We start from the raw sequence: 14163 nt of genomic DNA on the forward strand, positions 1-14163 counted from the left end.
AAACTCCTTGAAGGCAGGGATTATCTTTCTTTTTCTTATTTGTATCTCCAGCACTGGTGCTTAATAAATGTTTGAATTGAATTGAACAAACCAATGTTACTTGTCCTTGGTAGGTAAGGAGTAGAGGTAGTGGGTGGAGGGGGAAAGTTAATAGAATCATAAAATTGTAGCTCTAGAGTTGGAAAGGACTTCAGAGACCAGCCTGTCCAACTCTTTCACTTTACAGAAAAAGAAACTGAGGCCTAGGGAAGTTAAGGTCACATATGTTGAAGTGATAGAATGAGGATTTGAACCCAGTTCTTCTGACTCCAAAGCCAGTAATTTTGTCAAATTTTGTCAAAAATAATGATTTTTAAGGTAAAGAAAAAAGAAAAGAAAAATCCAGCAACTCACAAACATGTCAGCTTCTAAAGCTGAAGAAAAAGGAATAAAGTAGCAGCAAAATTCAGTGAACACAAGACAGCAAATTCCATGTCACAAAGAGAACACTATCACTGTTCCTATTCAAGGCAAGAAATCATTTGTGAAAAAATGTGCTCTGCAGATGTTGACCAAGCAACTCATTTTTTATTTGTTTACCTATGTGATTAATGTGAAGAGAATTATCAGCCACCATTCCTTCGTACAACAGTCTCAGCTTAGACCAGTGCATTTGCACATATTAATCCCCTATTTAATGTTTGTCAAACTTTTTTAATGTAGCACTATGCAAATCAGACTTCATTATGTCAGATTCTCAATTTTTTGGTCACCCAGGAAGTTGGTAAAGAAACCGCCTATTTTTGATTTCAAGGCTCAGATCTGGGAAGCTAGGTGGTACAGTGGATAGAGCACTGGGGCTTGACATCAGGAAAACTCATCTTCATGAATTCAAATCTAGCCTCAGACACTTAACAGCTGTGTGACTCTGGGCAAGTCATGGTTAAACCATGTTTGCCTTAGTTTCCTCATTTGTAAAATGAGCTGGAGAAGGAAATGGCAAACCACTCCAGTATCTTTGCCAAAACAACCCCCAATGGGGTCACAGAGAGTCTGAAATGACTGCACAAAAAGAACCAGACCAGCTATAGATATCCAAATTCAGTTATTGAACCTATACATGGTACCAAAAGGGCAACCTCTTCATTAATGGATTAACTGCCTGCTATCGGAGATTTTTTTTTTCATTTATTGGGATTTGTTGTGTCTATGCGAACAAAAGTAGGCTAAGGTCATCTTTTGCTTCAAGTGTGAGCTGTCAGTTGGGGCATGAAGACAGCTTCATTCAATAGAAATGGGGGAGGGGGGGTGCATTGAATGAGATTCTTTAGAGAAGAGGTGTGCCCTGATGGATAGAGAGCAAACCTGGGAGTCAATACGACAAGGTTTTATCAGGGATGCTACCCACACCTATTATCCCTGTTATTATCTTAAATAATAGCTCCTACCTCAAAGAGCTGTTAGGAGGATCAGAAGAGATAAATGCACTGTGATGCACCATGCAAACCTAGAAATGCTATTACCATCATCATCATTTTAAAGTGACTTTTAGGATAGGCTTTCCCTGAGGCAGAGGGCATGTGGAAAGACCAAGATAGGTACCCAAGAGATCTGGATCTAGAGCTTCCCTTCCTGTTGAAAGTTTCCCTGGTGGAAGTTATGAGGCGCTACAGAAAAATCCCTCTTGGTGATGAGTGGACATTCACAAAGAGGCCGGTGCATCCTTCTTAAAAGACAGCACACTCTAGGAATAGCAAAAGAAAGAAATACAGTTTGAAAATACTTTTGAGTGAGGGAGGCAGGTGAAGAGACAATACATTTCAGATAGCTCAGTTACAACTTCAAAGTCCTTTTCTGAATCCATTCTGGATACCTTTTAAAACCCCTCTTAGAATCTGAGGGTGGGCAGGGCTGACCATTGGAAATAGCAGGGGAACGTAAATTATGAGATATTAATCAAATGAGTATGTTATGATTGAATATACTTTGTAAGCTTATAACATTATGCGTTAATTATTCTCTTTAGAGCAATGCCCGTTAAAATGATGATAAATTTTAATTTCAACAACAATAATAAAGCACATTACAATTACTAAGAAGTCACTATGGCCTTTACTCATTCCAGGCCAATGACAAACTCTTCTCGAGCAATAGATAATTAAGCTGACCTCTTTAGTATTCTTTTAGGCTAGTTCTTTGGGTCCCACGTCCACATGAAGCTGTCACGCTGGTGAAAAGAGAATCAGCAAAGAATCCAGAAAAATTCTGGAAGCAGGGTAAGAAAAAAGGATCATTCTTTCCTCCCCAGGAGACCACTGACCAGTTTTCAATTGTCAGTTTAATTTGAACTTTGTTGTCTCCCACACTCCACCAAAAAAAAAAATTCAATTGTCCATTACTAATGAAGGTACAATGCACCTATCTGGTGGTGTGAGGATAAATATTTATCAACCAGATCTCTGAAAAAAAAAAAGTACACCAGACACATTTTTACATTTAATCTACATGACTGACATTTTTTTCCCATCATTTTCTTCAGTCTAGACAATCAACAAGACAATAAACCAAATCCTGGTCTTTAATTTGCTCATTTCCAAAGTATAAATGCTTACACTGAAAATTTTACAATCTGCTCTCTCAAATTGCTCCAGCATATCAGTTAGTGTCTCTCCCCAGAGGAAGCCAAGAATAGAAAAGTACAGAACTCTACTTTAGGGTGGGGAAGGGAGAAGGTAGTCCATTAGCCCTGGAGTTTAAGGTTAAGAGTCACTCTTCCCAGTGCCCCTTCTACAAAAGGCTGGAGGAATAGAGCAATCATTGGGACTGTGACTTTGGACTTGCATTAAAAACTTACCAATTCTTTTGCTTTGTTTTCTAGAGGCAGCTAGGTGGAGCACTTAATTCAATGCCTCTTTGTTTGTGAAGCGGTTTCCCGCAGATTGAGTCTGGCCCTTCTAAGTGAACTGTTTGCTTGAAGTGTTTAACATCTCTCTGAGACTTAATTTAATGCAGCAGCAAATTCAACAAGCATTTATTAACTGTCCACAAAGTACAAGGAGGAAAGGAAAGGGGCTGACGGGACTCAGAGCATTTGGTATTTTTCTTTGTTTCCCTGGTTGCCAGGGCCAAAGAATTCATCACCAAGTGACCAGCCTGGTGATTAGGCAGGTCCTAGGATGGCAAACTTAGTCTGCTGCCAGGACTGTATGCTTGATCTCTATAGTCACTGATGTGTTAGATCAAGGCTTGAAGAATAAATTACAAAAGAGAGAGAGAGAGCATTTGCAATTCAAGCAACTACAACCCAACCTATTTAAACAAGTTATTAATGTTTAAAAAAACAGAAAATGGATGAAAGAAATTATAGATATCAATAAAATTAAAATATAAAATTAACCAAAGTATATCATTACTATTAATGAGGAAATCGAAATGGACTAAAAATCATTTTAGCCAGCAAATGCTTGACTACTTGGTTAGAGCACTGGACTTGGAATCAGGAAGCTCTGAATTCAAATTCAGCCTCAAACAGTTACTATGTGACCTGACACAAAAACTGTTAATATGACAGAAATTGTTAATATCATATGTAATATAGACTGCCAATGATCCTTGTAAGGTCAGAATTTCAGTAATGTCCTTACCTTCCTACTCTTGATTGGGTTGAGCTGAACCACACCCTAAGTCCCCCCACCCAGAGATTTTACCTTGTAAAGGAGCCTAGCTTAAACTGGATCTCAGCTCCTAATGTCCTTGTCCCCTTCCATTGGGATTCATGGTGTGAAGGACTAAACAGCCACAATGAAGTGGTTTTCCTTGCTTGGATCGCCAAGGGCCAAGAGATCTCATGACCAGGACTTGCTACCTTATTCTACCTCTTCTTCCTCTCCTCCTAAACACATAAGAAGCTTTTGCTTCTTGGGGTTGGGAAATCCATTGTGCTCAGAACTCATGAGACAATCCTCCAAAGGGGCAGGTTTGCTACCCTGTTGTTTCAATTAAAGACACTTTATTCCTCAACTCATGGCTTTGATTTATTTCAGGACTTGACACATCCTAGATAAACCAGTTAATCTCAGCCTCAGTTTCCACACCTGCAAAATGGGGTTCATAATAATAATACCCACTTCATATTGTTGGGGATCAAATAAGATAATATATATAAAGCACTTTACAAATCTTAGTAATAAATAAATACATGCCAGTTGTTACCATTGTTATTAGTGGAGGGATATAGTGGAGGGATACAACCACTGAGGGTAAGTTAGTTAAGAATATTAATTCATTTATAGAATTTTATAGAGAAGGATGATAGAAGATTATGAGTAATACAACCTCACAAATCAGAGAAAAGCAGTAGAGGAGGAAACTATTTAAAGAAAAGTTGACTAAAGACTCAACAAACAAAGACAATTAAGGATCATGAAGCTGGCAGGAAGGTAGCAAACTGACCAAAGATAGAAAAGGTCAGCAAGAATTTTTATAACAAACTCTTTTCACCATAAGGAAGTGTGGGGCTAACATGCTTGGACTCTGACATCACAGTCTGAGATGTGCTTATTAGAGCAAGTGAAAGTAGCAGCAACGAGAACAAAGACAAGGAAGGCAGCCAGATTAAACCAATTGTAGAGATATTTGTGCTAGATGCAACACAAGTTGTGACGGCATCAAAACCAATACATAAGGAAGGAGAGGAAGATACCAAATATATAGGAGGAAAAACTCAGCTCTTATTAATATGGTGAAAATGATAATAGGAAATATCAATAATGGTTCTTTGTAATGCCTACTATCCCATCTACGTAAAATTTCATGAAAATAATACACACACACACACACACACACACACACACACACACACACTGAGGGTGTCCTGGATGAGGGGTTTAGTGGCAATAGTAGGCAGTCTTTTGCGAGAAATACCCATTACACTAACTCTTTACCATCACGCAGTTGACTGAAGACTATAGAGAATGTAAGACCCTACTGTACTTCTGGTTTGTTCTACATTCATGAATTCTGAAATTCCTTTATCTTATAATAAGCTATTGTTATTCTACCTCTCCTTCAGCCTTACAATGCCAAATCCTGTTCTTTATCCTTACCACAACCTGCAATCCCTCCACCCTGTCAGTTCTTTCCCAGGCCATCATCTTTGTATCGGCTATACTCTCCTTACTTCCCCATCTTGGCCCCTTGGTGAACCAGTTTAATTCTACCCTGCCCTCTTCTCTTGAGTCCCTTCCTCCTATTCTATCAAAAATCTTACCTTGTCAAATCTTGGCTTTGGATTCCTCCCGCCATTTAATGTCTTTGTGTCTACTCATGTATTGCTGTACAAAAGCTACAGAAAATTAGAAAACACTATTGACTGGGTCCTCTACAAATTTCTGTTATACAATCTCAATTGGGCACTCACCATGGCAAGGCAATCCTTTTACTCTGTCCTAATTAATTCACTATCCCATTTATCACAGCAGACTTTCCAAGCCTTTTCTCCACCTTCTCAGCTAAGAACTTCACTCCATAATTCACTAAAAATTTTGAGGCCATTTATTGCCAATTCCCTCTTTTTCCTTCCTTCTCATCTCATATCACTCAGATAACTTCACTACTATCTCCTCCTTCACCCACATCTTATGTGACAAAAACCCCTTTATATGCACAAGTGATTCTATTCCATCCCTTCATCTCTAGCAAATTGCCCCCTTTATCATCCTCACTTTCTCATTTATCTTTCACTGATCGACTACTTCCCTGAGGTCTACAGACATGCCCAAGTCTCCTTCATCCACAAAACATCCTCACTTGATCTACCCATGCTCTCTCACAAGCCTCCTGTAATCTCTCTTTCCTTTTATAGTCCTTGAGAAGGCCATTTACAATCGTTTAATGCCTCTATTTCCGCTTCTCTCACTCTTTTTCTGAACTCTCTGAGGATTCCTACCACATCATTCCACTGAAACTCTCTCCAAAGTTGCCAATAATCTCTTAATTACCAAACCTATTGGCTTTTTCTTAATCTTACTTCTTGATTTCTCTGTAGCCTTTGATACTGCCAATCTTGCTCATCTTGAAATTCTCTTCTCTTTAGGTTTTCATGATGCTGCTCTTTCCTGGTTCTCTTCCTACCTATCTTACAACTCCTTCTTAGTCTTCTTTGCTGGATCTTCATCAACATCATATCTGCTAACAGTGGGTGTGTCTGTCCACAAGGCTCTGTCCTGAGCCCTCTTCTCTGAACCCTCTATTCTATTTCTTATGGAGATCTTATCAGATCCCATGCATTTAATTATCATCACTTTGCAGCTGATTCTCATATCTATTTATTCAGCTCTAACCTCTTTCATTATCTCCAACCTCACATCTCCAACTGCCTATTAGACACCTTGAATTGGATATATTGTGGACCTCTGAAACTTATCATATCTAAAACTTAACTCATTATCTTTTTCCCAAACCCCATCCCTTTTCCAAACTTCTCTATTACCATTGAGGATACCAACATTTTTCTAGTCATTAAGATCTGTTAAGACTATGATGTGCAGTTAGATGGACAAGCTATAGAGATTATCCATCAGTGTGGATGATTAGACAGATACTACAAATGGACAAAAAGTTGGGCCTAGAATAAAATGGTAAGAGGAGAGTAAACTGGATTGCTTATGGAAAATTGCAAAGATCCTTTAATGACCCTAAACATCTTCCTGAAATCAAGACACATCTCTTTAATGTCAATATTCTACTATTTTTGTTGTTTGTTGAATTTTTAGTTGCAATTCATAGAACATCACAATCTCCAAAGAATTAAAATTGAGTATCGCTAAATGGATATGATCAGGTTACACCACATATGAAACAAGGAACTATGAAGAAGAGATAGAAAAAAAGGCTATCTTCACTGAAGAAATGTATATGTGATTGAAAAAGATGATTTTCCAAAAGAGAAGGATAATCATTAGAAGGTCCATGGGCTTTACTATATCATTACCATGTTAAGAAATGGTGAGGAAGTCCTAGAATGTTAGATGGATATTCTTTGATGAATTTGTGAGCTCATAGACAGCAGTCACAGGATGAGCAAGTATAGATGGGTTGCAATCAGAATGTCCACAGATCTATTAAGTATGCATAGGGTACTATGCTAGGCCTGGGCATACAGAGATTTGTTTTTTAAAAAAGGATATAGTTTCTTCCTTCAAAGAGCTTACAGTACAGTAAGGGGATGAGGTATATACACAAATATTACATCCACACACATAAAATGCACAGAAAATTCATCAAAGAGGTCAAAAAGGGTAGACATTCAAGGAAGTATGAAAGCCTATAATCACTAAGGTTTCCTTTCAAATTTTCAAAGGCTGTAACATAGAGAAGATATTGGACTTATTCTTTTGCCCTTATGATTAATGTCTCTATACTTTGCCTCTGAATTTCAGCAGTCTTCTCCCTTTGCTCCTGTGCCCCCCTTTCTCCCATTGGTAAGTTCTCCCTTGAACCTCCATTGGAAGAAGGTCCCAAACCAACCATCCTTTATTCTCAAGACATTGTCATATGAGTACATTCCCCTGCCATCTTTTATGTCCCTTTTATGGGTTGACTTCTTATTAGAATATAAGCTCCTTGAGGGTAGATGTTTTCTTTTTGCTTGTATTTGTATCCCTAGCACTTAGCATCGTGCCTGGCACATAGTAAATATTTACTAATTGCTTGTTGACTTGACTTTAAAAACTTCTTTAAAGTTTAAGATATCTAAAAGTGGGATAAACTTCCTTGAGATGGGATGGTTTCCTCCTCCATGGAGGTCCTCAGAAGCTGAAAGACTATCTGTGTTTCAACAGTTATGAATTAGTATTTTAATAATGACAGTGCCAATAATCTCCTACAAGGTCAGAACCACTGACCAGATCTTTCAAAGGATGCATTATCACTGTTCCCTTTATGTTAGATATGATAAAAATCAATCTTGAAAACTAAATAATTTGCCTTTTCCGCTGATTGAGTACCCTCATCTTTTGTAATATTGTTATCATCAAAGATCATTCTAACTTATTAAACAAATCTTGGTTAGGAAACAGTGTTGGTCATTGTCACTTTGCCTGAAATTGTTTGTTTCATGAATAAAATTTTTATGAAAGACCAGCTAAAATGCAGAGTGACGTTTGTTTCTTCCACAGAGGGAAGAGCTCCTTTTAACTAGGGAGGTCAGCGAGAATATTATGCAGTTGATGGTGTCTGATCTGGGACTTGAAGAAGGAGAAATATTTCAATAAACTGACACAGGAGCATGGATGGAGAGCCCATTACAAACATAGGAAAGAGAAGAGGATGGGATCATGGAACAATGAGTAGTCCATTTTGGCTAGAGAGCAGAAGAGTCTCATAAAATATAGATAGAAGAATAGTTTGGAACCATTCTTTAAAGCTGTAAGTGTCAGGTTTAAGAGTTTGTAATATTTTTGTAGGCAATCAGGAGTCACAAAAGATTTTTGAGTATGTGTTTTTTGTGGCGGCAAAGAATTGGAAATTGAGGGGATGCCCATCAATTGGGGAATGGCTGAATAAGTTGTAATATATGATTGTGATGGAATACTATTGTGCTATAAGCAATAATGATCAGGATAGTTTCATACAAACCCGGGAAGTCTTACATGAACTGATTCAAAGTGAAGTGAGCAGAACCAGGGGAACATCGTACATAGTAACAGTAAGGATGATCAACTGTGGAACATTTGGTTACTCTGATCAAGACAATAATCCACGATAATTTTGCAGGACTTAACAATGAAAAATGTTATCTACCTCCAGAGAGAGCACTGATGAACTCTAAGTACTAATTGAAGCATTCCTTTTAAACTTTCTTTATTTTTCTTATTTCATATGTGTGTGTTTTCTTTTGTAATATGACTAGTATGGAAATATATTTTGCATGATTTCATATGTATAATTGATATATATTGCTTGCCTTTTCAAAAAGTAGGGGAAGACAAGGGAGGAAGGGAGAGAATTTGGAAGTAAAATTTTAAAAACTGAACATTAAAAACTTTACATGTCATTGGGAAATGTTTAATGAAATAAATAAAAATATATTTTTAAACAGATTTTTGAGCATGGTGATGTGGCTGTGTCATTTACTAATTTACGTAAGCTCTTGGAAAGAGAAAAGGTGTGAAGTTCATGGCAGAGATGATAATTAGTAGGCTATTATAACAGTACAAGTGAGAGGTAATGGGGTTCAACTCACTTGGGGGCAGTGTGAATGGAAAGAATGGAATTCAGCTCCCTTATAAACTAGCTGTGTGACCTGGGACAAATCATTTAACCAGTCAGAGCCTTGCTCAGTTTCTTAATTTGTAAGATGAGTGTAATAATGCTCGCCTGTTTGAAAGATCAAACGAAATAAAACATGTTCAACTTTTGCTCATATTTTGAAAAGCATAATTCAGTATAAAATATAAAATATTAAAACTATTCTATATGACTTTATAAAACTTAAAAGTTAAGGAATGAATGGATAAGAGATATTTCAAAGTTAGAAACAAAGATCTGAACCTGGGTAATAGAGTATAGTGATGACATCAACAGGACTTGGGAAATGAGGAGGGCCATATTTTTGAAGGAAGATGCTCCCTTAGGAGCATGAGTTTTCTAATGGTTTAATTAGGGATGAAGCCCTAAATCTTTCTTCAATGGCATGGGAATCTGTCAGAGATTGTACTCCTGTATGTATAGGGGCTGAGAATGATTCTCTTATTTGCGCTTTCCTTGTTATTTACATTTCTATTCTATATGAATCAAATACTTTGCTGTTTGACTTTTTTATTTCTTCCTTGACCTTTAGCAGAGTAGGTACTGTTTGGGGACTGGAGCTATATATTATCCCTACATTGATCCCAGTACTCTAGAGAAATTCCAGAGTGAGTGGAATACCGATATCGTTAACAACATGAAAAACTCCACCAAATTTATAAATTGTGATCATGAGAATAGAACATTTCATAGTACAGGATCTGGGAACACTACACTTTAAAAAAATTGCTCAAGAGAGAGATTGCTATCACCACCTTTCACCACCTCTTTCTTCCTATTACCTGGCTTCAGCATGACAGGGTCTGTCCTAAACCACTTCAGTTCCCATCCTTTTCTTTTAACCTCATGTTCCTCCTGCTGGTTTTACATATTCATGCCTTTTTCAAAGGCTCCACATTCATTAGCTTTCCTCCTATGTATGTATGCAGGAGACAAGCTATTTTTAGTCCATTATCTTGGATAGTGCTTACATAGGCTGAGAATATGGCATATGAGATTTCTTGGCTGCTACATCTCGGGAATCAGAGAATTTAAGAAGGGAGAAAAAAAGGAATGTGAAAGTTCTCTAACCTGCCTTCTGTCAGAAATTTTTTTCTCTACACTTCTTTGGATAAGAAAAAACATGAAAAGAAAAGTAGCACTAAATATTATTTTTAAAGAGTTTTATGTTTTTTACCCCTTTACATGTTGTTTCCTTGATTTTTTTAAACAGGAAACATAACTTATCCCCAGTGAATTAAATGGGCCTTTTTTATATATTTAAGTTACAATGCAATGTTTCATCCATCACTTTGATAAATCTAAATCTGATTTTGGTCTCCTATTTTATAGTATGCTTTTCATAGGCAAGGCATTTCCTAAACTATCAGTAGTAATGACTTAGGATGGGAGAAATAATTTCCCCACAGCTTCATAATCGCAAACTTACAGAAATGACATTAATTTCAACTACATTTTGTGAATTTGAAAATTTTGGAGGACAAAAATTGTGACTTCTCATAAAAATAGTTGTAATATTATAATTTTGGTCTCAGATTGAGTCCAAATCCTGTCCCTAACACTTGTTAGCTTTTGACATCAGGCAAATCACTTACATCTATTTGTTGAACATGATTTCCTAGGACTCTATCTAAGTCACACAAGGGTTGAAATCTGTACACCAGATGTCTTCGACCAGGTATGAGCAACTCTACCTACTAAAGCCATTGCTTTTTGTTTGTTCATGATGATGGTCCCAGTCAAGACATGATTAAATTAGCTTCATTATATTCTATTTAAGGAAGCTGAGAACAAAGCATAATCTACATAATTTAAAGAAAAATTTCCACCCTGGAAAGAAACAATGAGGGCTAGTTTCATTTGTCAGGAAAATTCACCCGTGAAGAGCATCTCATTTTCCCGAGTGATGCCAGATAAATAAGGCAATTCGGGACTTTTACAATTGAGGTTCAGTTCAGGTTACATTTCTTTTATATAAGTTGGACTTTCCTCCTTCATGACCGTCATTAAAAGTAGAAGTAGGTAACCAGGAGCAGTTTTAGAATTTCTGGTCCTGGGGAAAAGAGATTTCCCATTTCAGTGATATGCTCTCAGCATTACCTGTCTGGAAGGCAAAGAAATGACTAGACAGTTTTCTCCTCCTTCTAACTCCACCCCCTTCTACCTCTTTGATTTAATGGCTTTCAGTGAAACCAAGTATAAATGAATCACCTGTTTTGTTTTGTTTTTTTCTTCCCTTTAAATTTCCCTTGGTTTTAATATGAAAAAAGAATGAGGCACAAAGTAAATTCCAGGGCCAGTGTAATATATAAACCATTCATTTCATTTTTTTTTTTATTCCTTTCTTCATTTGCCGCAGTCATACTGAGGCCTGTTAAAGATCTTAGCTTGGAAAGGCCAAGATATCCCACTGCATCTTGGGCCATCTCCAGTTGTCCTGACTTATATCTTTCCACTGGACCCAGATGTATGCAGAGGAGAAAGTGAGACTAGTGACTTTGCACAGGCCTCTCTCATTTAAATCAAATTCACTTGCAAGTCATGGCATTACCTTCCTGATGTCATGGTCCTCTTCGAGAACGAAGTACAAACAACAACAATCCTTTCTTCACAGTCAGAAGATTCTCTAACAATGGTGCCTCTGTCAGACCACATAAATTATGCTAAAATTCTATGATTCTACGATTTTTTTTTCTATTTGAAAATCAGCTGAGTCCTGTTCAAGGAGCAGTGATACTGGACATATAAATGCCTGCTGGAAGCAGTATATGTTGACAGAGTAATTCTCCCTAAAAATCAAAGCTTTGTTGCCACTGTGGGCAGAGCATAATTATGGTTAGCCTTGCATAGTTTCCCAGAGCAAATACCAATGTAAGTCAAACAAGGAGGGGAAAAAACAGAGTGGATTTCATTCATGTTACTACAGTTGCGGTCTCTATGGGGGAGATCCAGTGATGTAAGCAATTAGAAGTTTTGTTCTTAATTACAGAGCTGGCTTGATTTTTTATTTAAGCATCCTGGTGATTTTAGCCAGCTAAGGAACTCCCAGTGTGAAAACTCCCTCTACTGAACAGATCAGCCATTGCTCTACTATTTACAGGTTTTAACAGTTGCCTAGCATATGGTAAAGATAAGTGACTTGACCAGGGTCACAAGTATTAGAGGGAAGACTTAACCCTGATTCCAAGACAACAAGCTTGGATTAATATCATACTTATTAAAGTATTTAATGTTGTATGATCAAAGCTTTTAGGGGCAAAAATAAATGTTTTACCCTGGATTATATAGTATTTCTGCCTTTAATTAAGTTTCAGTCACAAAAAACCAAGAAAGTTATGCATCTTGCTCTTCCGAATAAAACATTGGTAGTTCTCCCCCAAGATGTACTGTATGCTTGATGGCACCACTTACATTGCATTTCCAATGATAATATTCTCTTACATAAAGACATCCTTTCAAATAGAGCCAATTATGGCAGATGCCATGAAGTACCATGTGTTATTTACATACTAACGATGCCACAATATAAACTTTGACTGTGGAAAGTTTCTCATTTACATTTCAGCAGAGGCTTTTAATTGCTATCCTCTTGCTGCATATATAAAAATGGGAAGCAAAATTGGAAGGAGGAGCAATTTCACAACATGATCGTCTCTAAAAATGCAGTGGAACCTGGGTTTGCATCTTGGAGAAAGCCATTTTCCACCTTTTCTAACTCCTGAGAGTTCCAAGAGAGGTAGAAGAGGTAATATACCTGCCATCAGTGCATACAGCCTCCTATCTGCATAGTTTAAGCCCCTAGGCAATTGAAGCAAAATCCATCTCAGCTCCTAACTGCCTGCTCTTTCCATCAGGGTAAAAGCAAGAGGATGGAGTCATTCCCCGCCCTGCAGGATAGAGCAGACCCCAAGGTGGGTTTAAGCCATGCTGCCTGTCCCTTTGGTAAGCAAATATTTTATCACTTTACCTTTTAAAAATAATACGCTTCCTGTCTCCTTTCCAAGTGGCTGGCCAGCAGAAATGACCTTTTCTGTCACTGAACAAGTTGCTCTTTATGTGAGTACTCCTTGACTTCAGAAAAGTAGGACAAGCAATGACTAACTGATGGAAGAAAAGCATTTTCAACCTCCTGAGCCAAGGCCCCGGTGGTGAAGTCATATGAAAGGCACTCTTATCTAACTTCCTTCAGCTTCCCAGATCCTCTGCTGGAAACGTCTCCAAAAGCAGCCTATGAACGCAGAAAGGGGAGAATCAGGTTTCTACTTCTCCAGAAATACAGCTTCCTCGGGGAGGATGATTGCAAACAGATGTCCTTGCAGCCTCGTGTAAAGATGATTTAATTTCTGATGCACATGGAGTGATGATCAACAGATTGGGGGAAGGAGACATTTTAAGTAATTTCTTGCAGGTGTCAAGAAGGAAATAAATATTCTCTCAGAGATAAGTCTGACGGTGGTGTTTTGATAAGGCACATAGCAAAGGGGCTTGACTTTGATGATCAGTTTCTCTATAGAACAGCTAGCTCCCTCAGTCATTTCTTCCATCTTGGTACACTGTGGTGTGGTGTGGTATGGTGTCATGAGTGAGTGTGCATGTGTGCGGGAGAAAGGGAAGACCACTATATTTGGCTATTCTTTAAAGTACTACTGTGTTCTAAAAGTACTGACTTGGATTTTATCCCAGCTCTTCCACTCCTTAACTGTATGATTTTGGTTAAATCATTTAACTTATTTTGGTCTCTACTTCCTCACTTAAAAAAGAAAGGAATAAAGAAAAGTCCAGTCATTATTAGACCTGTCTCCCTTTCCTCCCCACCCCCTTTTTTAGTTCTGTAGGTTACTGTGTGTCTGGGTGGACTGGCCTGTGAGAACCAGT

At 37.7% G+C, this 14163-nt stretch overlaps 1 protein-coding gene across 1 annotated transcript in view; it reads right to left on the reverse strand.

Annotated features, from left to right (window-relative positions):
• Positions 1-13393, reverse strand: part of ECRG4 (ECRG4 augurin precursor) — a 55190-nt gene extending 41797 nt beyond the window's left edge. The window contains exon 1 of the mRNA XM_036756660.1: positions 13256-13393. The gene's annotated coding sequence lies outside the window, so the exon portion shown is untranslated. The remainder of the gene's footprint in view (positions 1-13255) is intronic.
• Positions 13394-14163: the final 770 nt, after the last annotated feature.

This window comes from Trichosurus vulpecula, chromosome 4 (assembly GCF_011100635.1).
Source record: "Trichosurus vulpecula isolate mTriVul1 chromosome 4, mTriVul1.pri, whole genome shotgun sequence".
Taxonomy (NCBI): Eukaryota; Metazoa; Chordata; class Mammalia; order Diprotodontia; family Phalangeridae; genus Trichosurus; species Trichosurus vulpecula.